The sequence below is a fragment of the Acinonyx jubatus genome, chromosome C2 (genome assembly GCF_027475565.1).
Source record: "Acinonyx jubatus isolate Ajub_Pintada_27869175 chromosome C2, VMU_Ajub_asm_v1.0, whole genome shotgun sequence".
Classification (NCBI taxonomy): domain Eukaryota; kingdom Metazoa; phylum Chordata; class Mammalia; order Carnivora; family Felidae; genus Acinonyx; species Acinonyx jubatus.
The window spans coordinates 37,255,318-37,281,880 of record NC_069384.1 but is presented as its reverse complement, the minus strand read 5'-3'; the positions used below and the strand labels follow the sequence as shown (position 1 = coordinate 37,281,880).

General features: G+C 32.7%; 1 protein-coding gene and 1 pseudogene across 1 annotated transcript in view; one reads left to right on the top strand and one right to left on the bottom strand.

Annotated features, from left to right (window-relative positions):
- Positions 1 to 26,563, bottom strand: part of LOC128315375 (uncharacterized) — a 520,211-nt gene that overhangs the window by 449,313 nt on the left and 44,335 nt on the right. The window lies entirely within an intron of this gene.
- Positions 14,579 to 16,164, top strand: LOC128315146 (high mobility group protein B1-like; annotated as a pseudogene).

The following is a 26,563-nucleotide window of genomic DNA, read 5'->3' as shown; positions in this document are numbered from 1 at the left end:
GGATCCATCCATTGGAGCTGGGTAAGGGATGAGAACAAGAGAGGGAAGAAATGGAAATCCTGGTAAAAGAGTGATAGAATTATCTCACCATGCGATTCTGATAACGTAACGAAATAAATTAAAATTCAATGACTAGGATAGAAGGGAGCATTAAATTGTCTAAGTGTTTTAAGAGGTAAAACAAGGAGAGTAGTGATACTTAGTAGAGAGCAGTAGTCAGAGAGTGGATCTTGAAGCTTAAGATGTTGAATGTAAAGTAGTTCTGGGAATGATAATGTCCTAGGACCATAAGAGTTGGTTACTTAAGTGGAATGGAGCACAAGAAGAAGGCACAAAATAAATCTGTGACAGTTAAGAATTTGACATCTGCAGATGATTGAAATACGTAAGCATGCAGTCCAGTTTCAAAGTTGTAAGAAAGTGAGTAAGTGGGTGAAGAAGAGCTCTTATAATATCAGCCGTGCCACCTGTGTAAAACACTAACTGTGAAGGCACAGAAATATTCTGTGAAAGTCTTGAATAAGAACAAATGTGACTGGTCAAATTCAAGGTAAGGATTCAGTTTATGGCAATGGGAAGTATTTAGAGAGGAGAGCACTAAGAGTTTGAAACGAGATGCACATGTTGGAAATGGATCTAATGGTTGAGGCCTGAACTGAATAAGAATGGCAATCTTGAAGATAAAAGCCAACTAAATTTCAACATTGAGTGAATATTCTATTTCAAGATTATGAAGGTGAGCAACCCACAGCCCGCTGTATTAAGAGACAGAATCGCTACATGAATGGCCATGACCACTGCTGATATCAGCTCCTTTGAAGATCTCTTCTGCCCAAGATGTGCCCTTTCTTATCTTGTGAAATTTGGCAAAATAAATCAACTGAGAAAAAAACAATTAGCATCAAGTTTTATCAAATGGACATCAACATAAGAGAAAGAGCCTCAAGAAAGAAGACCCTTGTCCCATCTCCATAAATTACTACTACTAGATCATAGAAAAGTCAGCTTTAGTGTTACTTCAAATTTTATTTGGATTGATGAAATGACAACCATAGTGAACAAGAGTCAATAAATGGTCGAAATACCTGAATAAACTGCAGTTAGTGTACTGCTATTATAAACATAGAAAATATTAGCAAAATGGCAAAACTTGCAACAACAAATTTATTTAAAACCAAATAAACCAAAAGTACAACTTATCTTCCCATACATTAAAAGAATTTCTAAAATAACTTCTGTTCTTTAGATAGAAATATAATTTTAGAGTATAATTCTAATTCTGCTTAATAACTAGAGCTGATAAGTAGCCACATTTTGGTCTAAAATCTGTAAGTAAAGAAGGAAATAAATGCTACAAAAAGTTTGAAATATTTAAATTACTACATTTCAGTAAAACTTTATGTGAATAAATTTGAATATCCAATTAAGAAGCCACACATATTCTAGGGATGTAGATAATAATTTTGAGTTTTTTTTAAAAAGTTGAAATGACAAATTTATGACAGTCCTGGTATGGAAAGTAGCAAAGAGAGGATTATTTTACCTTGTTTCCTGATGTCATGGGTTTTCACTCTGTGTAAGAAAAATTCAGACTTGTCTAACAGGGAGATGGGATTCTTAGTTTTTACAAAGCTTGGTATATCAGTCATACGTACACCAAATAGCACCAGTTTTCTATTCCCTTCTTTGAAGACACTGAAATATATTTGTTTTTGTCTGTATTAAAAAAGAAATCTGAAAGCAAGGTCTTCAAAGACTTTGAAATCACATAAATTTGTATTAAAATGACTGATTGGTATTATAAGACTCTAGGTAAATTATATAAATTTTTGGATCCTCAGTTTTCTTAGTAGTAAAATGAAAATAATGATTCCTACATCACATGATTTTTAGAAATAAAATGGGATAAACTAATGAAAATATCATCTACAACCTTGTCATTTGTTAAGCATTCATTAGTCATTACTGGTCCTCTCCCCCTTTTGAGGAAAATGGGTTAGGGAGAAAGCCACAGTCACACATTTATTCAAAATAAATGCCTTTGTAAAGAATACTTTCATTCATTTTTAAATTCAGAGATATAAAAATAGAATATACCAGTAAATATAAAAGAGCATAAGTCAAGTATAAAGCATGATTATAAAGCATTATATTATGATAATTATGTATTTATAGAATAATAAAAATAATTCCAATAGAATTTCTTAATTCTCCCACTTACTTGCATAAGGAGATTTTTTTTCAAGGAGCTAAGAGTAGTGTCCTAAAACCATCCCACAAGTAAATCCATACAGTAGACTAAGGCAGTACAAGAAATTTATTACAGAGTGTGCACACTAGTAGCTTTAGAATAAAGCTAAGTACTTCCATTTTCAAAAAGGCAGATTAATGCAGAACATGCAATTGTATTCTTATCATGATTTCAATCCAATATAAAAAACAAGGCTTTCTAAAAAGTGTTGCCTGCTCTGACAGTAAGGAACTTGTTGCTCAATTCCCTCAAGGCAACTTCTCTATTCAGTTAAGGATGCTTTCAAGAACTGTTGCAATTTTTGGTACATTGCCTTTTGGGGGACACATAGAAGATCTGCTTCACCGATGCATTTTGTTTTCAATTTCTCTTAAAATTCAATTTAGTGTAATAAATCATGAAGATTGGTAGTACATACATAAAGCAAAATGATCATAATTTGGAGAAAATACAAAACTACAAGGAGGGTTAAGCTCAATGTTTCATAAACTATCAAATTAAATAGTAAATTAAGTAATCAGAAATGCTTTATTTAGCCTTATTAGAAATACTTCTGAATCAGATTGAAAACTACACAATTATTTGAATATTAATATATTTGCAAAATATTTTAATTTTTAAAAATAAAACAATCATCATTTTATATCTCATTTTAGCAACTGGCTTCACAGTGCCATATGAAGAAGCCAATTTGTCCATATAAATGAAACAACATGTGATCTCCAATTCATACAACAAATAAAATGATAAAAATATTTTTGGAAATCAAAACAAAATTCATAAATAAATCTTAATCTATGCTATGAAATTTTACTCTTGAAAAAAAATATAAATTCCTCTGAAAGAAAATATTTACTCTTATAACTTTCAAGGCTGAGACTCACATAAAATGAGTTATTAGATCTGCCATATATTTAGTTTCTGTCATTTACTGGCCTGACCACAAAGTCCTTGAGCATCATTACCTTTGAATAATGTGTTGGCAAGGTGAGAAGAAGGTAGACAAAATTGGGAGCCAGAAAACTTTTATAACTTAGAGCAAGTCACTATGCCTTTATGGACCTAATTTTCCTCATCCATTAAAGAAGATTTTAGATCAATAATCCAAAAGCTTTCTGCCATATATGGAACTCTAGAAGTATTGTGTTTTATGAAATAAAATATAGTGAAAACATAACTTTGTTTAATACTAGCTCCATCTTATCATTTGAGCATACCTAGAAGAAATAACCTAAATGCTTATTCCACAGATATGTTTTGAGAACCAGCAGAACTAGCATGTATAATAATAGATTATAAACTCAAATGCACTACTACATTAGCTTAGATATTATAAATGGCAATGCTCAATATTTATGAATATCCACTGGCAAGCAGAATAGGACATACGAATGGTCAATGACTAGGGCAAAAGCTAACAAGCCCAAGTGTCAGATTAAAGTTATATACCTCATTAAGTCACTCTATTTTGTTAAAATATGGACAAAATTTCCTAAAGTATACTCATGAAAAGAGAATAAATGACCCTACAGAGTAAAGAATATGACATCTTTGAACTTGTACTAATTCATTCTTAAGTATATGTTCATACTTACCATGATTTTGATATATGAATCAATAATTATTTGAGTATAACTACATTCACATAACCCTAGTTAACCTGCCAAGAACCATAAGAACACAATCAGAAGCTATAATCCAAATAACATAAACAAAAATAGTTTTAACTAACTCAACTGAGACATAAAAGGACCTTGTTTCACTTGTACAAAAGCACCTCATGGTTTTACAGATCACTGAATTTTTGCACTTTGAAAGGGATGAACTGAATAAAGAATGTTAAGTGGTATAATTATTTCTTTTAGTCTCAATTGACAAAGACTAACTTAATTTTAATTAGCTATAGAAAAACCTGGCTTAAATACTATTGTTTCAAAGCTGAATGACATTTATCTAGATTTATATTTAATGAAACAAATAAGAAAAATAAAACTTTGACCAAAACATATTCATGCATTAATTCAATTACTGGATTTCATATTCCTTGAATATTTATATGCTTTTTGAATAAGCCTATTATTATATATCACACACTAACAAATATATCCTTTCTCAATCAAATAAATATCTATGTACACATGAATTCAGAAATTGTTTTGTTTACTCCATTGTTTAAAATTTTAGTGTTTGTTACAATAATGCATTAGTTAAGGTATTTGTATTGCTATAACTGTGTTAGTAAACAGTTAAAAAAGAGAGAAAAAACTATAATACTGTAACAGTGTCCCTTATTATAACCAATTATAAATCTTAACATCTCATAAAGATTTCCTAAGTTGGTTTATGTATTTTGTTATGTGGGTTAGGGTATAATATCAATTTATTTTTGATCAGCTAGTAAAGTACAGCATGTAAACTATGATCATGCTATGCACAATCAGAAGTTTTAATAATTTATTAATAGTTACTACAAAGGTAATACAGGATAATGATTTAGGGGGAAGGCTCTGGAATCAGACAGACCTAGATTTTGAATACTGACTCCTATATTAGCTATATAATTTTGAGCAACTGAATCTAAATTCTCCAAGATTCCCTTTCCTGCCTATAAAATTGTTAAAGCAATATGACTCACCCCCAAAGAATCTCCCTGAAGATGAAGTGGACAGGACAATGTTGTGCTCCCAGTGTTGTCATTAAAGGGTGGCTACTGTTATTTGCATTTCCACTTGATGACATATCATTTGTAAGATATTTGAAGATTCCATATCAGAAGAAAAAAATGGATTTTCTCACTGTGTCAATGGAGCACTCCACTTCTGCACTTTTGAATCACTAAAGTTTGAAAGTGCTGTAGCTAGTGAAAATGAATGCATATCTGGTACCTTGATATTTAGTCCCCACAAAATATAAGAAAGACAAATTGATTTATTTCTTATATGAAATCATATGGAAAACTTCTGGAAATAGTACTATATGTGTGTTACCTACCTAGACTAGCAAATTCTAAATTTATCTTAATTAATATGGGTAATAAATTATCTATTTTGGATGGTGAAGCTATTCTTAAGCACATAGAAAATTAAGTACAATGAAACAGAGAGAACTCATTTCAAGCATCTAATTTCAAATCACAGAACACTAAATTAAGAAAAGAAGTGATGATAAAAATAAATAACTAAAAGAGCATGGGATGTTATTCAAATATGTGTTTTATTTAGGAGGGACTGCCACTTATTCTGTGTTAAAACATTAATCTATGCAACTTCTTAGTGTTTAAAGCTCTCATAGTTATTGTTTTAAATAGTAACAGATATTTTATAGTCTTTGAAGAAAATGATGGTTTGAATTTTTTAAAAAATTCCAATTCAAGTAAAGAGAGAGGCTGAGACCGTTTTCTTCTGGACTTATGAAACAAGAAATCCAATCTATACAACTAGTAATAAACCTACTGGGAAAACTGATAGGGTAGTGGGAAAAAAAAACATAAAATTGGTGCAATCTATACAACCCAGTTTCAGGAAGAGAAGAAAGAGAAAAATTGCCTGAGAAATTTCAAATAAAAAGCATGTTTGATAAAATAGAAGACACATTAAAAGAAAAAAGTACCCCACAACCCAATCCGACTGAGGTAATAAGTACAAATAGTGTAGAGGATTTCCTAGCTACAGTAGGATCCCCAAAATAATAAATAGATAGATAGATACATAGATAGATAAGAAAGGAAAAAGAAAAAAAAACAAACATAAGCAACACAAGTAAGTAAAATCTAAGTAAAATCTCCAGCATGCCTGTTTTTAGAATATTATCGGAGTTCATTTTAAACTCAAACAATTCTGAATACCTCTTCTATATTTATGGCACTTAATTCAAAGCTCTTTTTAAGTAGAAATACTCACTTTGTTTGTGCTATGAATTATTGTGAAAGCATTTAGGTAATTCAATGGCCTTTGCAATTTCACAGAGACTAAGACACTAATCTTATAAATAAGAAATTTAAAGCATAACTGTTAAGATGACTTATATAACAGATATTTGAAGAAATATGGGGTTCAAATAAGTTCCAAGCAATGTAAAAAAATAAGAAGGTCTAATATAACACGTCAAGAGTCTTAATGAGTGCACTGTATTTAGGAATAAGATAAAACTAGATGCAGTGAATTCTTTCATTTATGTATTCATTTTTCCAACAGCTATTTGTTGTGTCTCTATTAAATGATGTAGACACAGATGAATATATATCAATGAATAAGATGTGACATCTGCCTTAACAGAATTCAAAGAACAGTGAGACAAAAGCACATTAAAATTTCAGTGTTGTGTGGCAACAGTTATGATAGTGGTACACACAATATGCAATGAGAAGAGAGGAGAAGAGTGATTTGGAGACTGACCCAGTGGAGAAGAAAGTAGAAAGCATTTCAGGTCAAGAATTTAAGAAACAAAACAGATGAACATAGGGGAAGAGAAGGAAAAACAAGATAAAAACAGAGAGGGAGGCAAACCATAAGAGATTCTTAAATGCAGAGAACAAACTGAGGGTTGCTGGAGGGGTGTTGGGTGATGGGAAATAAGGAAGGCACTTGTTGGGGTGAGCATTGGGTGTCATATATAAGAGACATTTATCATATATAAGATGAATCACTGGGTTCTACTCCTAAAACTAATGCTACACTATATGTCAACTAACTCAAATTGGAAGGAAGGAAGGAAGGAAGGAAGGAAGGAAGGAAGGAAGGAAGGAAGGAAGGAAGGAAGGAAGGAAAAGGAAGGAAGGAAGGAAGTGAGGGAGGGAGGAAGGAAGGAAAAATTAAGAAAGAAAAAGAAGAAAGAAAGAAAGAAAGAAAGAAAGAAAGAAAGAAAGAAAGAAAGAAAGAAAGAAAGAAAGAAAGAAAGAAAGAAAAGTTAGTAAGGATGACATATGAAAGCAATTTATTGGTGGAGTTTGACAACTATGTAACAATTGAAACACTTTTCTGGAGGAGCGCAATCTCTACCTTTGCCCTTGAAAATAAAGACTGCTAGGAAAATAAGAAAGACCCAAAGAGTACGATTCCTTATGTTGCTGCTCCTTAGGCCCTAAAGTTATAAGCATAAAGTGCACCCAAGCTGTAGATACAAACATGACTAATCAGGGTAAAATATGTGATAAAGAACAAAGATGCTGAGAACATTTGTCTTTGGGGATTGAGGGAAGCTGACTGTTCTCAAGGGAATTCCAGTGAACAAATATAGAAGACAGTGTTTCTCTGGCACCATTTCTAATGCTGTCATATCAGGCTGCCCCCTCCTCTTTTTATCCATCAACTTCTATAAGCTCCTGGTGCTTAAGCCGTTTTGTTCTTATTATGTTCTTACCATTTGTTCTTATGGTGCTTAAGCCATTTTATTCTGTCTGTTAATAGTTTAGTGACATTGACAGAAACACACAGTATTTTTACTAGAACAGTATGCATGTTAGAATGCATTAGTCACTGTATGGGAAGTCAGGATGGATGGGATGGGTGTGTGATGCCTCTATTGGGACAACGTAATTCCATTAGCAATTTTCAAACTGAGTTCTGTGAGAACATAACAGGTGCTTTACACACAAAACACAAAGAAATGTTAGCAATATTTTCCTCTATAGTGGATTTTAAACCCGAGAAGAAAAAAATGTATTCATATTTCTACAGCTAGGCTTATTCCATAATGTTTATCCTTTTTAGAAATGGTTCCATTCTTGATAAATTCCAAGATGCAGTCTGCAAAATCACCCAATGCACTTACTTGTTACTTTTGTTCATTGATGTATCAGAAGCATTTACCGACTAACTGGCAATCTATGTTGAAAATGAAAAGCTAGATCCAGTGCTTTTCAGATTGTAATAGAAACAGAAAAGACAAAATTTGGACATTTCACTATGGAGATGATATAAGCAGCTTTGTTTCTAAAGAAAAAAAAAAAAAAACTATATAAGATGAATCCCTGAATGATTTGAGAAGTACCCAAAATGTACAGTTCTAATTTTCCCATCTGCTACAAAATAATTATAGAAAATGGCATTTTTATATTATGTTTCAATGATAATAAAATGTATTTGAACATACATACATACATATATATTATATATGCATACATACATGTACATATACACGATGCTATATCTGATTTGTTAACCTCACACTTAATATTACTATGAAATATGATAGAGACATAGAATAATGTTCTCATTTTAAATGTGATATTTTAAAATGTTATTTTATTTTATTTTAGAGAAGGAGAGGGAAAGAGCATACAAGCGGGGGAGAGGGGCAGAGGGAGAGAGCAACCAAATGAATCTTAAGCAGGCTCCACACTCAGTGTGGAGCCCAATGTGGGGCCCATCCTACAATCCTGGGATCATGACCTGACCAGAAATTGACCTACTGAGCTACCCAGGCTCCTCAAAGATGACATTTTTAAGCTGAGTATTATATTAAAAAATGCAAAATGAAAGGTGTTTCTCTTCATCATTACTTTGTATTTTTCTTCTTGTTGTTTTAATGTTTATTTATTTCTGAAAGAGAGAGAGTGCATATAGGGGACAGTCAGAGAGGAAGGGAGACACAGAATCCATGGCAGCCTCTAGGCTCTGAGCCAGCACAGAGCCTTATATGGGGCCTGAACCCACGAACTGCGAGTTCATGACCTGAGCTGTAGTCAGACACTTAAGTGACTGAGCCATCCAAACGTCCTGTACTTTTTATTCTTAATCAGATAAAGTTTTTTATATTTCTGTTTCATCCACTTGTAAAGTAAGATCATTAATAAAATGAAATTGTTTTGGGGCGCTGGGTGGCGCAGTCGGTTAAGCGTCCGACTTTAGCCAGGTCACAATCTCGCGGTCCGTGAGTTCGAGCCCTGTGTCAGGCTCTGGGCTGATGGCTCAGAGCCTGGAGCCTGTTTCCGATTCTGTGTCTCCCTCTCTCTCTGCCCCTCCCCCGTTCATGCTCTGTCTCTCTCTGTCCCAAAAATAAATAAACGTTGAAAAAAAATTAAAAAAAAAAAGAAATTGTTTATTATAGCTATGAGTGTATGCATAATACCATTTTACTTCAAATTTAATTGGTGCATTAAATTATACCTCATGATTTACTGTGCATTATACCTCATGATTTACTGCTGACATTTGGGTACCTATCTTAATTTTTAAATTGTTCCATAATTACTGAGTTTGGAAAAACTTTGATCTAAACAGCCAAAGCATTTCTTCTTGAATGTTACAGCAAATATCAGTAAAAAAACACTTTATTTTATTTATTGTATCTAATTTGGTCCACATGACTCATTCTGGCCTGTGGAATGATGTGTGCATTCCTGAGCAAGGTGGTTAAGTATCCAATGTAGCTTCTCCATGCTATTTCCTTTTTACCACTGGCAGGTAACAACAGACATGGTGATGTTAAAGCCACAAGATCACTGAACCACAAAATCGATGCAATCTGGGGTCCTGAGTTGTGTGGAGGAGGGTTTATGAACCTCATCAAACTGTGAAGTGAGAAATGAACTTTATTGTGCTAAATCACTGAGATTTGAGGGTTGTTTGTTACATCAGTTAGTGTACCCTAATGAAAATATGTAACTTATGATTATTAAATACTATTATTTTTAAATACTGTTAGAAGTGAATGAGATTTTCAGCTGTTTTTGCCATAAGAGATGGCCCACAGCACGTAGAAAAAGGCCATTCTTCATTAATAATATGCTGTTCTAAGTAAAGTCACCTTAACAACTTCAAATTACCCATTAGTTTATTTACTCCTCTCAGTAGCCTTAATGGGCTGGTAGTATCATTTCCCTCCATTCTAGAGGATTAAAATAGGACTTAGAGTCATCACTTTTTTCTCTTGTTTGCACAAAGATAAGTATCGAGAATAAACTCACAACTTCTCATACCAAACTCCATGCTCTTCCATTAAGGTGTTTCCTTTACATAGTCTATAATGGCGTTTACACACACGTGTACATACACACACTGCAAAGCAATGACTATAGTAAGAACATGTATATGTTCATTTCAAGTGAAGATATATATTACTCTCTGACCAGAATGTTGTCAGAAATTGCAAAAACTGAGATTCTCACAATTCTGTGATGTACTCAAACGTGGCCTTTCTGAGAACATGCATTCACTGACCACACACTGATAAGAGGGTTTCGATATATATATATATATATATATATATATATTTTATATATATTTATATATATATATATATAAAATATAAATATATATTTATATTTTATATATATATATATATATATTTTTAGTTTCTTTTTGGTTTTCTGATTCCTTTTCCTAAATGGTATTTATGCATTCACTGACCACACACTGATAAGAGGGTTTCGATATATATATATATATATATATATATATATATATATATTATATATAAATATAAATATATATAAAATATAAATATATATTTATATTTTATATATATATATATTTTTTTTAGTTTCTTTTTGGTTTTCTGATTCCTTTTCCTAAATGGTATTTATTTCAATCCCTAATGACAATCCTCTTTCAAGAATCTCTAACTTGATAATAACAATAAAAGCCTCAAGATAAATAAGCTAATATTCTTTTCCTCCATGTCATGGAAATAAGTCCAAAACCTAAACATAATAATATTGGGTTTAAAATTAGGACTTTAATAGACAGAGAGCTTTGTTACACTCCTAACTTTAAAAAAATAGCTATTAGAGGCAACAATAATAGATTTTAAAATCATGACAAAGTGAGAAAAGCCATTCAAAAAGTTGGTTGGAGGATTTCTCTTGAATGAAGAAAGAAAAATATGGAATTGAATCATGTTTAAAAATTAATATTTAGCAAAATTACTTTGGGATACTGATTTTTCCCCCTATGGCTGAAATGACAGCTTAACTGGGAATCACTTCACAGAAAGATAAAAGTGAGAGAGAAACTACGTCATTTTGTATTGCTGGATCAGACCACAGTCTCAGTCTCATGCCACAGTACCTTGAATTGGGACTATTTTTGAAAATGCCATTCTTCCTCAGAACTTATCTGTTGTGACCTCAAAAAAAGGTACAAAGTAATTTCAACTTTCATATCTCCCTATACTTTCACATTCTCTCTTCCTTTCACCGATGCGTCTTGAAAAAGCAGTATATTCCAGGAATCCCATTTACTTACTAGTCACTCCTTTAAATCTGTATACTTTGTCTTCTTCCATTACTTCTTTAACAACTGCTTTCAAATATTTAGCAGCCATGTTTTTTTTAATTATCCACCTTTTAAAATTTTCTGTGTCATTACAAGTTGCTAATTACCTGCTCCTTCAAATGCTTTAAATTTCAGGTATATTATTTAAAAAAACAAAAACAAAAACCTGTTTCTCTGAATGCTCCATCTCACTCTTTGTCAGGTCTCATTTACTGCCCCATCTTCATGATGGACACAGTCCTTGAGCTTGCCTTTTCACTCTATAGTGCCCTTCCACTCATGTCTTACCTGTTTATATTCCTACTTACCCTAATTTTACCTCTATTCAAAACTGATCTTTGGTTCTAGTTCCAAGTTTTTCTTGAAACACAGATTGACAGGTGTTTACTTGTGTTTAAAATGTGCAAAGGAGGGTCTACTGAATCCTACATCTGTTGGGCTAAAATTCAACCTCATAATTATATCCCATAAGCCAACTCTTCTCTTTATTTCCCTTTCTTCCAATTGTTTAGACATGTTCGGAATATATGTATATATAGATTTATTTATTTATTTATTTATTTATTTTAAAATGCATTTATTCATGTAATTAGTGTCTCCACATATTTCTCACTTCAACTTCCTTCTTCCCATTCTCACTGGGAACATGCTAAGTTAGGCCCTCATTGTACTATATTTGTAAGAGCAAATCTTCTCTGCTCACAGTTACTTTATATCCTTCTGGACTTCTTTCTTTGACTGATGAATTTTCCTATTATAATTCATTCAGATATATGCTCCTAGATTAATAGAAGCACATATCTGCTCTAGCCTCTCTTGTTCAAAATTGATCTCCATGTCCTCCCAAACTAAGGTTTAACTTTTCAAACTAGTGTTTATTTTTTTAATTTTTTTAATGTTTATTTATTTTTAAGAGAGAGAGTACAAGCAGGGGAGAAGCAGAGAGAGAGAGAGAGAGAGAGAGGGAGACACAGAATCCGAAGCAGGCTCCAGGCTCCAAGCTGTCAGCACAGAGCCCAACGTGGGGCTTGAACTCACAAACCATGAGATCCTGACCTGAGCCGAAGTCTGCCACTTAACTGACTGAGCCACCCAGGCTCCCCTCAAACTAGTGTTTAAAATGATTCCCAATACTCTCAGAAGTTCCTTTATAATCATATCCCACCTTTTTGTTAAGTTTCAGTCAAGCAAGACAATTGTGCATTCCCCAAATATGCTCTAGACCTTTCCACTCCTGCTAGGTCTACAACCTCCATCTGGGAAACACCATTCTAGTTCATTCCTTTGAAAACCTTAATCATCCTGTAAGATGTAACTCAAAGGAGTTTTAATGCATAACTTTTTTCTATCCTTGCCAAAGGCTATTTGAAAACCTTCTTCCTTGAATAAAGCATTTATTTTGTACTTATTTCCCTTATGATCTGTACATTAGTTCAATCAAACAATGGAAACTTCCTGTGTATTTGTCTTTCCCTAAGAAGTTAAAACTTTCTTGTGGACAGGCATTATAATAATTGTCTTTGTATTCCTCAAGTGCTTAGCATAATATCTTACTCTTTAAAAAAGTTTCATTTATACAGAAGAGCATCAAAGTAAGATACTATTTTAGAAATAATTGAAATGCCAAAGTGTCTAAATATATATTCTTGAGAGTATATATGGGGCTGATTGGGATGCAGTTAAAACTTGCATGAAGTTAGATAATCAAAAAGCAAACTCACCCTGAGGAAGCATAGTAAGTAGGTAAGCTTTCAGCTGGTGAAAAAATAAGGAAATAAAATCTTGGTAAATTATAACTTGTCAACTTAGTTTTCAACAGTGCCATGGATTTCTAATGCACAGTTAAATCACAGAACCTAACTCCAGGGATACCTGGGTAGCTCAGTTGGTTAGGCGTCCAACTCTTGATTTTGGCTCAGGTCATGATCCCATGGTTTGTGAGATTGAGCCCCACAGCAGGCTCTGTGCTGACAGTGCAGAACCTGCTGGGGATCCTCTCTCTCTCCCTCTCTCTCTGCTCCTCCCCAGCTCATACTCTCTCTCTCTCTCTCTGTCTCTCTCAAAAATAAATAAGTAATATTGAAAAATGAAACTAATTCCAAATATTTTTTTCTGGTTTAAGTAAGACAATACAAAGCTACACAAAACTCTCTCTCTCTCTCTCTCTCTCTCTCTCTCTCTCTCTCTCTATATATATATATATATATATATGCATGTATATACAGTGTAATATAAAGATGTAATGCCTTGATGAAAGACTTTTTAAAAATAAAGGAAGTACTATATTATCAAACTGTAAAACCTTCTCTATGAAAAATTATAGAAGATGATTTTGTGCTTCTAAGAAGTAAGCATACAAAGAAATAAATATGCTAAGCAGGTTCCAAAATGGCTCCCCTAGTGATTCCTATCTTCTAGTATTCACATCTTTATGTAGACATTTCCAAATTGTACCAGAGTTGTTCGGTATGACTAGTAGTACGTAGCTGAAGTGACAGTGTGTCATTTCCTAGATTAAGTTATAAAAGACAATGGCTTCCATCTCAAATATGCTCATTCTTTTTTGCCCTTTCACTCTGAGAGAAGCAATCTCCTATGTTGTAAGCAGTCCTGAGTTAGGTCTTCATGAGTAGGAATTGAAGCTTCCCGCCAAACACCAGTGAGGATGTTTAGGCCTATGACAAACTGAAGCTTGCCATCAACCATGTGAATAAGCTTGGAAGCACTGTTTGAGCCTTGAGATGACTGTAGCCTCTGCAATCTTGTGAGAAACCCTGAGCCAAACCAACCAGCCAAACTACACCCAGACCACTAACCCTCAGGTACTATGTGAGAAAATAAATATTGGAGGATACTTTGTTATGAAGCACAGAATGCATAGATTCACAGAAATTTTGCCATTAAGCTTATTTAAAATAAAAGTAATAATGTACATCTTAAAATGATTTTGTTGACTACAAATTTAATTTACTACCTTAATGAAATATCCTCAAAATAAACATTTACATTATACAGATTTAGCCTTTATTTAATAAAAACAATTTCAACCCCTTACTTCTAAAGATTTGACTTCTTGGCTCTCATAAAACCTTAACAATTGTGGGTTATTTTTCTTTTCCTTGAATATAAAATGTTTTGAGGCTGCATCTGGCTCCTGCTCTCACAGCCACTGCAGTAAACTGAAGTCCATAGAGAAAGCGCTGGGGCAAGTGAGATGCCAGACAGGCACTCGATGACTCTGCCTCTCTGAGGAAAATAATTAAACATGGGCAAAGGAAATCCTAAGAAGTCAAAAGGCAAAATGTCATCATACACATTCTTTGTGCAAACTTTCCAGGAAGAGCACCCAGATGTTTCAGTCAACTTCTCCGAGTTTTCGAAGGAGTGCTCGGAGAGCTGGAAGACCATGTCTGCTCAAGAGAAAGGAAACTTTGAAGACATGGCAAAGGCAGACAAGGCCCATTATGAAAGAGGATATGAAAACATATCCCACCTAAAGGGGAAACAAAAAACAGAAGTCCTAAGATCCTAATGCACCCAATGTACCCCTTTGGCCTTTTTCTTGTTTTCTTCTGCATATCGCCCCGAAATCAAAGGAGGACGTTCTGGCTTCTCCATTGGTGATGTTGCAAAGAAAATGGGAGAGATGTGGAATAACTCTGCCACAGATGACAAGCAGCCTCACAAAGAAGGCTGCTGAGCTGAAGGTAAAATACGAAAAGGGTATTGCTGCATTTGGAGCTGAAGGAAAGCCTGATGCAGCAAAAAAAAAGAGTTGTCAAGGTTGAAAAAAAAAAACAAGGAAAAGAAAGAAGAGGAGAAAAAGTAGGAAGATGAAGATGATGAATAAGTTGGTTCTAGCTCAGTTCTTTTTTCTTGTCCATAAAGCATTTAACCCCCTGTAACCAACACGTTCCTATTAAAGAAAAAAATTGAAATGTAAGCCTGTGTAAGATTTATTTTTAAACTGTAAGGTATCTTTTTTTTGTATAGTTAGCACACTACCAAATGTGACTTTAGATAGCCCTGTCCTGGTGATATTTTCAGTAGCCACTAACCCTGCCTGGAACAGTGTGGGGGGTGGAAACTGGCATGGAAATTTACACAGGTTCATGTTGGTGCATAGCAAGAATTAGTTGTATATTGGGATAGTAGTGTTTTCATATTCAGTTGTCTTTGAGGCAGCTTACAGGAAATAATTGGTGTTCTGTTAACTGAATACCGCCCTGCAATGGCAACAACAAAAAAAGTTGCAGCTGTTATGCTGACATTCTGAATGCTTTTAGGTAAATACAATTTTTCTATTAGTGAAAAATAAATAAAATGTTTTAAGGATTTGGCTCTATTTACTCTAGTGTTTCTCAAAATAAGGATTCTAGGTAAGTTTCAATGTCTAAGTGAAGATCAGAAATACAGAATTTTCAATAGCTCTTTAGGCATAACAGTAGTGAGCCACAGGTCATATGAAGATAAAATAGATTCTTCTTCCCAGATTCCTTTCTTGTGTTTTCTTAAACTCAGTTTTTAGATTTGCTACAGGCCAAAGACAGACCGTAAGTTTTTCTTCTCCATGATTCTATGAATCTTGTTATTTATTTTTCTTTCCAGCACTGTTATAGGAATCCTCACAGTGGGTCAGATCATAGAATTTTAAAAAGTCATTATTAATAAATTTTTATATAAATCAACATTATGATATATCCATCACTATGCCAAAGCTTTATCTTAAAAAATGCTTAGAAAATTAAAAACCACTTTTAATTTAATTTTACCTTAATTTTAATCTTTAAAATCTTGTATTTTTGCTAGTAAAATATAAATGTATAGTATATATCAAAGAAATCAATCTTGGTATATTTTCTCTCCTGCAGCAATGCAGATAATTGGCTTCATCAATCTAAATGATGCTATAACACTAGGATTTGATTAATGTCAATATCAGATACTTTACAATTTGTATATATAAATATAAATTTTAACTAAATTCATTATATGCAATATTGTTCACGTTTATAAATATAGAATACCTTCTTTAGAAAAAAGACAAACTTTTTGTATTATTTTTATATTTTATGTAAATGCATATAAAATATTTAAATGGCTGAAAGTGAAAATCAAGTGAATCTTTAAGTATTGTAGAATGTTTCAAGTGATCACCTAATTTATTTTAAATAAACATAAGTCTCTTGCATGTTGTAAAAAATATAAAGATATACATATAAATATTTAATATATATACACATATATGTATATATAAATATTTATAATATACAATAATATATAATATAATATATAAATATTTATAAATATGAATATTTACTATATATACATATACATTTAAATGTCACATATGCTCTTTTGTATTGTGAATAATGAAAATTTTAGGCAGCTGAAAAAATTAATTGATGACAATAACGATTTTAGAAATAAATGCTAAACCATATTAGGTAAAAAATAAGCCTTGCAAAGAGTTAAACACTGAGTAAAGAAACTAGAAAAGCCTTCATGTTTACTACAGGAAATATACCATTAATGTTGTCGGAGCCCAAGTACAGATTAACCACCATCATTTCTAAACGTTGACTATAACAAATAGATGGAACAATGTGTTCATGCTTTGCATCCAAACTACGCATAATTAAGTCATGGCTGAAAAATGATTTTTGCTTTTCTCCCGTTAAAAGATAAAGAAAAACATACTCTTCGCCATTATATGTCAATGGCTAAACTTGTCTTTTTAGTAGAGTTTAAGACAAGAGTCAAATCAATAATTTAATCTTTTACAGCTGAATATACTCTACATGTAAACAGTATTTCCACTCAAAACAAGCATGTGATGGGCTTCCATACATTTAAAATTCTCTGCGCTCCTTCTCTGATAGAAGATTACTAAATTCTACTTAATATTTGGAGAACAAAAATAATGCTTATTTTTGTCTGTTTGTTTTTTGTATATCTTACTTCCAAAATACATTACTACATTCTGCAACAGAGTACTTGGAATTCATATGTTCATTATTCTTTTAGGTTATATAATTATTTCTGATGCTATATGTGATTTCACACTCAAGAACCTTAATCTTATCCATAATTAATTCTGAAGTTTGTGCCATAAAATCTTCCATCAAAATCTTCCATCAAAATCCTTCCTGTAAGCGAACAATAGATGGAACCTTACCTCAATAATTTAAAAATATACTATTTGAATAAAACATCCTGCTAACTGGTGCAGGGAACAAAGAGATAAATAGACGTATACAACCTTATGAACTACAATGACACATGAATCAAATAGATTGGTAACTATACCAAATGCAGGTCAGAATAGTAATGCCAAAAGTGGCATAAGCAGTGTAATTTTGGAAAATTGAAGATGAAAAATGTTTCAGGAAGCTTACAAGAAAATCCCCAACATTTTTGCAATGTCCATAATAATATGAATTAGCTAGTATATTTAGGAAGAAAGAAATTATCAACTATTTCAAACACATATGGCAGTCTTTAAATTCTGCCACAGGAAGGGAAAAACAAAAATAAGTCAAAGTCAACCCTAAGCAAGGAGACTTTCAGGTATATAAAGATTTCTTTTTTTTTATCCTCAAGGCAAATTTAATACCAAGAATTGATAGCATTCTAAGTGCTTGGAATCAGGAGGTACATTATTTTACTTCACCTTCACTGTCAGTAATAGAATCATGGAATATTAGTGGTAGAAGTACTCTTAACATAATTCGAGGTGGCTTCAGTTCTTCTGTTCATTTCATAGTGCGGACACCTGTGTGTAATAAAATGCAGAAGGTTGGGATTCCTGGATTATGCATTCTATTTACTGTATCAAGCATCCTGTTAAGTTTCCATTTTCTTGTTGTTTTATTAGGTTAGTTTAACCTCATTTTTGTGCTACCTTCATATGTTTTGTAACCTATATTCTTTTATATGTAAATTTTAGTAAATTTACAACTCTCATGTGATAATATATTGGGATGTTGCGCTGTTTCAACAATTCTACTCATTATTCAACTTTCACTAATACCTAAAACTCTTTAGTGATCTTTACATTTTAAAGAAAGTTTTCAATTATTTTCTTCAAAATCCCTGTTGGGACACCTTCTATTTACCAACATGATGAGGGGTTCTCATAAGAAAAATGAAATTCTAAGTTAGTTTTCTTTTGTTAAGGGTCAACAACTCATTCTATGACTTTTGGAGGGTTGAGATAATGAATATAGTATCTTTTAATGTTGTTTATCTGATAATGAATTTTATACTTAAATTAGAATAAGATATTACCAAGGCCTGAGAATTGGTATTTAAATAAGTGATGGGTATTAAGGAGTGCACTTGTGATGACCACTGCGTGTTGTATATAAGTGTTGAATTTCTACACCTGAAACTAATATTACACTTTAGGTCAACTAACAGGAATTTTAAATATAAACTAAAAAATGAAATAAATGACATGATTGGAATCAATATCATCTGGCCTTGTCTTCTTATTTTACACATGAAGATCAGAGTGGTTAAGTGAATTACCCAAAGCTACACATTTAGGTAGTTATAATTCTGGAATTACAACATTGGACTTCTGACTTCCTCTTGAACTATGACTTCAGTAGTTCCCCCATTCAGATAAAATCTATCTTCCACTCAGATGGCATCACTCACAGATAATTATTATATATTGCTCTCTAGTAATCTTTTGAAGCCACTTCCATCTCTAGTTGTCTGAGTCGGGGAGGGATTAAAAATATCAGACTAGAGAAGACCTATATACTGGAAGAAATGACAAACCTTAGGAGAGAAAGTTTAGGCCCACTTATTCTCAATCTCTCTGTGCAGTCTACAATCTGAGTTAAATGTTTGTGACATCTACTTTGATTTAGTCATGCAGATACACTAGAAATGTTTATACAAGCAATGGAAGCTACAACTATGGGCATCCCAACAATGAATTTCACCAACTTCATATTATCTTTTCCCCTAATCATGGTTACTACCTTCCTTGCTCCTTTCTTTGCTACCCTTTATCTGAAATGCAGACTAATTCTCATTTGCTGTACCTCATTCAGGTTCATCTCCACTCTACAAGTACAGAGATGGAAAATGTGAGCCTAAGCCTACTTTTCTTGGTACCTTAAAAAAATGACATATGTACAAGGACATAAGACACTTTCTGTATATTAAAAAATATGCTTTAATTGTCTTTAATTCTTTGTTTCCCTTTTCAACTCTTGAAGTCAATTAATTATTTCTTTTTGTTATTATGTATGTCCTCTTTTTTCTTTTCCCTTTGATTTCTACATCTGTCTCTTCTCTGCCGCTACTTACCTATAGTTTTTTGTTGTTGTTTCTTTTTCTCATCGATATAATGAAAACTACACTTTCAACACTTCCCAGTGAAGTTTAAAACCTTGTCAGGCAATAAGACTAGAATAATTAGGCCCAGTATGCAGCTGAGTAAGAAGCATCCTTATAATTAGAACCAAATATGGAAAGTTAAATGTAAAATAGAAGATAATTCAACATCCAACTGAAAATTGAATGAGTGTATTGTGATCATGGTATCAGATGAGACCATATGTGACTGCGAATAAAGTGGATATGCTCGGATATGCTTTTCTTTCACATCTAAATTTTCAAAATAAAATAAAAAAATCATATATATATAATTTTATAATAAATATAAGAAGTAATAGAAACATTCACACATGAATAATTTTGGTAGGAAATAGCTATGTGGTCTCTTATCTCATTACATCATTTGAAAATTAACAGAAGTAAATTTTGGAATTGGTACCCTCTGCACACATACTTTGTATGCACTAATGACAGCATCTTAGATACCTGAACCAGCTGATCTCAGAGACATGGATTCTTGCTAGATTCATTCCTTTCAGACAGCTATATGGAAATATTTATCCATTCTGAAATCTCCTGGAATATCCAACCCTACTTTCAAATTCGCAGAAATTCTGCATTTCCATTAGCTCATGTGACAAAGCCAGCTAGACGAGTGACTGCCATCATGCCCTTCCATTTCCAGTTCTTACCATAAGTGTTTTCCTAACACAGAGCTGTCATATCACTCACTTGCTTTTAACAGTATTGATGGCGAGTCAATAAACACCAAATTTGTTAGTATTGCATGAGACACCAACAAAATGGCCAGCCTCACTTCTAGCTGCACGTGCTAAGTTCCGTCATATTTAGGAATTTTATGGTATTTTTTGAGTTTGTATTCAGGGCTTTACACTTGCTGCTATTTATTTTCTCTAACTAGCTAATTCTACACATTATTTTAGTATGTCACATTCTGTGTAAAGCATTCCCTCAGAGAGATTTAAACTCTACATCCTTTAAACACTTCCATTCTACTACTATCACATTCAAATTAATAAACTTCTTTATATGTTCCTATATATCGTTAATGAATTTTGGACATTGGCCCATATATGGCCCTCTGTTTTTGTAAATAAAGTTTTGTATTATCTTAGTTGTACACATTTGTTTACATATTATCTATGGATGCTTTTGTACAAAAGTGGAGATATTGAATAGCTGCCACAGAAACTATAATATATAATAGAATCCTAAAATATTCACTATCTGTCCTTGTTCAGGAAAAGCTTACTGACTGCTGCACTAGATTTGGACATTCTTAAATAAGATATACTGTGCCACACACTAATCTTTCTGTATTCATAAGCTTTCAAAGCACCTGAGTAGGGGATACAAATATTGTTAAATGAATGGGTTTTTCTTGATCTTTTCCCATATTTCTTAGTATTTTATTTATAGCTCCTCTCACAAAAGAGGTATTGTCATGAATAAATTGAATGATTCTAGTATTCCAATGTAGAGTTAGCACTAATTACATGCACAATAAATATGTGGAAATAATTAATTTGATTAAACTTGCAAATCTAAGCAACATGTTATTGGACACTAATTGGCAGATGGAATACTTTATGGGATACTTGATGCAAGGATGTATGATGGCCAAGATGCAGTAAGAGAAATCAGGTTGCTAATTTCAGAAACACTAGGGGACGTGCATATTTAAACAGAGGAGACAAAGTGAAATCATGGCATGGGTGACTTCCTTTTTATATTTTATCTTTTTAATGTTTTTAGTATTATAACAGGTTCTTTACAATTATTAAACATCCTCAAAACTAACTTTGAAATGTAGTGGAGAAGATAAGATTAAGTATCTCAGTGTACACATATTAGCGTGGCACTCAGTAAATATTATTTTTATCCTCCACAAAGGTTAATTGAACCAGGGATAACTAAATCAGGCATGTATTTCCATCCTTGACCATGTTCCTGGCATGTATTATGAAGACACATCCAGAGATCTAGGTATAGGAATTGCCTTTTAAAAACTTAGACTTCAAGAAATTTCATTTTTTCTCCAAACTAGAATAAGTCATATATTTAATTGCAATGCAAAGAAAAACATTTCCTACCTTATCTTATGTACTTTTTCACATACCACTAGAAATAAACTAAAGAAATAAGAAACTCTTTTTTCTCCAGGTTTGCAGACATTCTGTCTGACAGTGAATGTGATCTAAGGTTGTGTGGCTCAAAAGCCAATGTAGTTGCCAAAGTGCTTTCCCCACTGGGCACACACAAAATATGCTCTTTGATTATAATCTTCATCCCTCTTTTCAAGACTTGTTTCTGTTCATAACTTTTTGGGCCTTAGAGTCAATTCAAGTTTGTTTCCAAGCAAAGAATATTCCTTAAAGCTGCAAGCAAGGTTGATCTGCTGGCTGCTTCGATTTCACAGTTTTCCAGCTATGCCACATTGTTTGCATGTGTGTTTCAGTAAAGTCTTAAAAACATTTCTTTTCCTGTGATTGTTTACAATTACTTCTGCTGGCCATATATCTATACATAGTAGTAGGAGAGCATTCTCTTTGGTATGTATTAAATGAGCTGCAATTAAAATTAATATTAGACTTCTACTCAGTTAAAAATCCCAGAAGAAAAGAATTTAATGGTAAAATCATAATTGTATTCCATTTTAAGTTGAAAAATTAAAAAAAAAATGTTGCTAAACCACTCAGAGTTTGTATTTGAAAAACAGAACCTACAATTCCATTAAGAAACAGGAATATAACAGTAGCATCCACAACAAAGACCTAATCCAAATCAGTTCAATGAATGTCAGACATGTATATACTTTTTAAAAAAACTACCATATTTAAAAAAATACATATTTTATTTAAGAAAAACTACTATATATATATATATATATTTTAAACTACATATTTTATTAAAATCTAGAACCATCTGCTTTTTGGTAAAATAACTCATGTTATGTATGCCATCTCTGGAATTCACATTCATAGACAATGCTACTGGTTCATCATCATGAATGCATAAAATGCTGTTATTCTAATTGCCTAAGTGGATTTGTCCTGTGTTATCTCCATCTGATTTGCTCTTCTTGTCTGTGACCCATGGTATGACTAATTACATAAAAAAAGAGAACAAAGGGAAAAAATTCCCAGTTTATGTAATAAAGTGAAAGGTCTACTCTGTCCATTGAATGTACTGAAGTTAAAGTATTGTGGTTTTAATTCTATTAGCCATGATCCAAGAGGCAGACTACAGCCAGGGACCCATCTGCCTCTTTTTTGTAAATAAAGTTTTATTGGAACACAGCCACATCCATTCATTTACATTTGTCTGTGGCTGCTTTCCAGCTACAACAGCAGTGTTGAGTAGCTTCAACAGAGACTGTAAGGCCAGGAAGCCTAAATATTTACTAAAAGCCTTTAAAAAGTTTTCCAACTGCTTCTCTAGAGTATTAGAATCTGAGATAGTGGTCTCAAATCAGGAGTTCTGCAATGTTTTATTACCAAGAGCACTCAAACTGAGAAGTAAGGGTAATCCAGATATTTATTCCAGGGGCTATAAATTTACTGCTGACATGAAATAATTAGCAGGACATAGGCTGATATGTTTTTTGACCTTCTGACCAGAGCACTCACCTGCTCACTGGCCACCTCAACTTGGACATACCAAGTTACCAAGTTCTTTTACTTGTCCCAGACATTACTCTTAACCATCCTCTAGTCAGCACTCCAAATTGCTTCCAGGGAAAGATTTAAAAAACAAAATTGACCACATATGCCTTAGAATTACTTAAAATCTGTAAGCACCACTTCACATTCTTTGAAATAAAATCAAGCTACTTACAATGGTTTAAGATCCATGAAATGGATCAAATCCTGGATCAAACTAATTGATAAACTGGCTACCTGAAATTTGTTTCTTGCTTCATGGCCTTCAAATAGTTGCCCATTTGCTCAACCTTCGCCCTGCTAAAGATGACTCATTCAAAGCACCAGCTGAGAAAAGGTCCTTAATTTACCTTGATGCCTTATCTAGATTAGGCATTTCACATTTAGTCTTAATGTGTTTATCCTTATCATGGCAGTATGACTTTACATTGGAATTGCTCTGTTTATTTTTCTCAGTGACTTATTTAAGGATAAGTTTCTTGAGGACAGAACCTTATTATATTGAATGAACAAAGAGTACTGAGTCTGCTCTGGTGAGACATAACAGCCTAGCAGAAAATAATTCTAGAAAGGATGTGTACAATGAGAAAAGGCTCTTTGTGTGATATGTATGTTAATTACCAAAAGAATCTTTGCTTCCCTTCCTTCCTCTACAACCAGAACTCTAAATACCTTGGACAATTTTTTGAAAAAAAAATGTTTTTTGGATAAAGAACAATGACCAACTTAAAAAAAAATCCTAACTTCTTCATATTGTCAGCAATGAATAATTTAATTATGTCAGATATCATGTTACCACAACCCTATTTTGTAGAAGAAGGGCCACTGGCAACTTAACTGTTTCTTTAAAAGTTTATGAACTAGGGGTGCCTGGATGGCTCAGTTGGTTAAACATCCGAATCTTGGTTTTGGCTCAGGTCACGATCTCACCATTTGTGAGTTCGAGCCCCCAAATTGTGGTCTGTACTGACAGTGCGAGACCTGCTTGGGATTCTTTCTTTGCCCCTCCCCTGCTCTCTCTCTCTCTCTCTCTGTCTCTCAAAAATAAATAAATAAAAACTTTAAAAATTTCTTAATGTTAAAAATTTTTTTAAAAAGTTTATGAACTGAAATATTATTTTATCCTACATGCAAATATTATTAATATGGATACCATAGACCTCTACTTTTACAACCTAGAATGTATAATTACCATTTACACATTCAAATTAGCTCATTATCTACATTTTACAGATGAGGAAACCTAGATACACAAGTAAATTAAACCATCGATTTTAAGGCTATAAGGTAAGTAAAATTTTAAATGCATAAATTCCCATCTCCTTTCCAGGGCTAATGCTTAAAATTAGGATTTTAGGTATATTTTCTTTACTAAGTTTTCAACATAAGGTAAGAGCTATTTGTATAATAATAGACCAGGAACTCCTTGGGAGTCCTTTATTATTGCAGAATACCATGTAAGAAATATATACATCATAGCAGAAAAATCACAAAAAACATTTTTTTTTAGTCTAAGTCACATTTGTAACAGACTGGTAACAATAAAACTTGCTAATTGTAATGGCCTAACAGATGGCAACAAAGGAGTATACTTCCAAAAATAGATTCCATTTTGTTGTCTGATCCTTACCTTTCACCAAATATGGTGAATTCATTATCTTAGCCATTTAGTATTTCCAATGCTTCCAGTCACTTTTCTAGCTATTCCACAAAACTTCTAGCCCCATAAGTTGTAAAACCTTTGAAAAAAAGAAACTCATTTTTGGAAATAAAAACAGCAACAATAGATCATAGTGAAAAATACATGAACAATCTAAAGCAGGTTTTCCTTTAACTCTTAGAAATTATACCATTCTGTACCAAATATACTGATAATAAAATTCAGAATGGGACTAAATCATTTGAATGAAAAATTAGAACACCCTTTTTAATATTTGGCACTTTTACTTCTAGCCACCAAAAATTGTGGGTAATAGGTACATCTTTCTTGTGATAAAGTTTCTCAAAGGAAAGCCATGTAAAAGGCATTTCTTAGAAATTCTGCTAAACAATTTTGCACAAAGACACTTTAAACTTTAATATGTTCACTGGCTTAGTTGTTAGAAAGCCAAAGTTGTAAAGAAATAAAAAGCAAAGACCAAAAATGGGAAGTATATACTCTGGCAAATTGTTCTGTAAATAACCTGTAGTTCCAGAAAAACAGAATTTTTTAACAGATATATGAAAATTGGTCAGTCTATGCTTCTTTTGAATAAATCAATATGCTTTTACAATATGTTTGCTTTTGATTGTGGTGGGCAATAAAGTGAAACAGATTCTAATGCTGATCTTTGTAACACTGACTTTAACAAGATCAAGAGTCTAGGAAATTCCTTTTTGCTGCCACTCACTGACAGAAATGTATATAATAGTGCACAGCAGGAGGTGCAACCTTGAAAAACACCAAGGAGCATAACAGTAAGGTACCACAGAAATAAAGAAGTATCTCTGGGGAAAGAATAAAATACATAGATAGCAGAGACAGAGGAAAAAGAGGCAAAGAAATGGCCAAAAAAGATATTATTGATATAGACAATAATTGGAATAAAAGTTCACCAGAAATATTTATAAATGAAATTAGATTAATATAAATACCATATTCAGCAAAGCATGCTAAGGAAAAAGAATTTATGATCCTAACAACAGAGTATATGATCCTAACAACAGAGTATATAGTCATTATGCAGAATAACATTTAAAAGGCATTGATTTATCTAATAAATACTTATTTATCAAAAAGTCACCCCAACTTTTCTTGGCTAGATTGAAGTATCAGGAAAATATTTAGCAGTTTTTATTCAACTGAATGTTTCTGCAGATGTTTATCAGATATTTAAAGACATTTAACGATTTCAAATTGGGGTATGTATGTCTAGGATAGGGTAGGTGCTATTGACTGAATGATTTGTCTTCCTAAAATTTATGTTTTGAAATTTAATGGCCAAAGTGATAGCATTGCAAATGGAGCCTTTAGGAGGTGAGTAGATCATCAGGGTAGAACCCTCATGAATGGGATT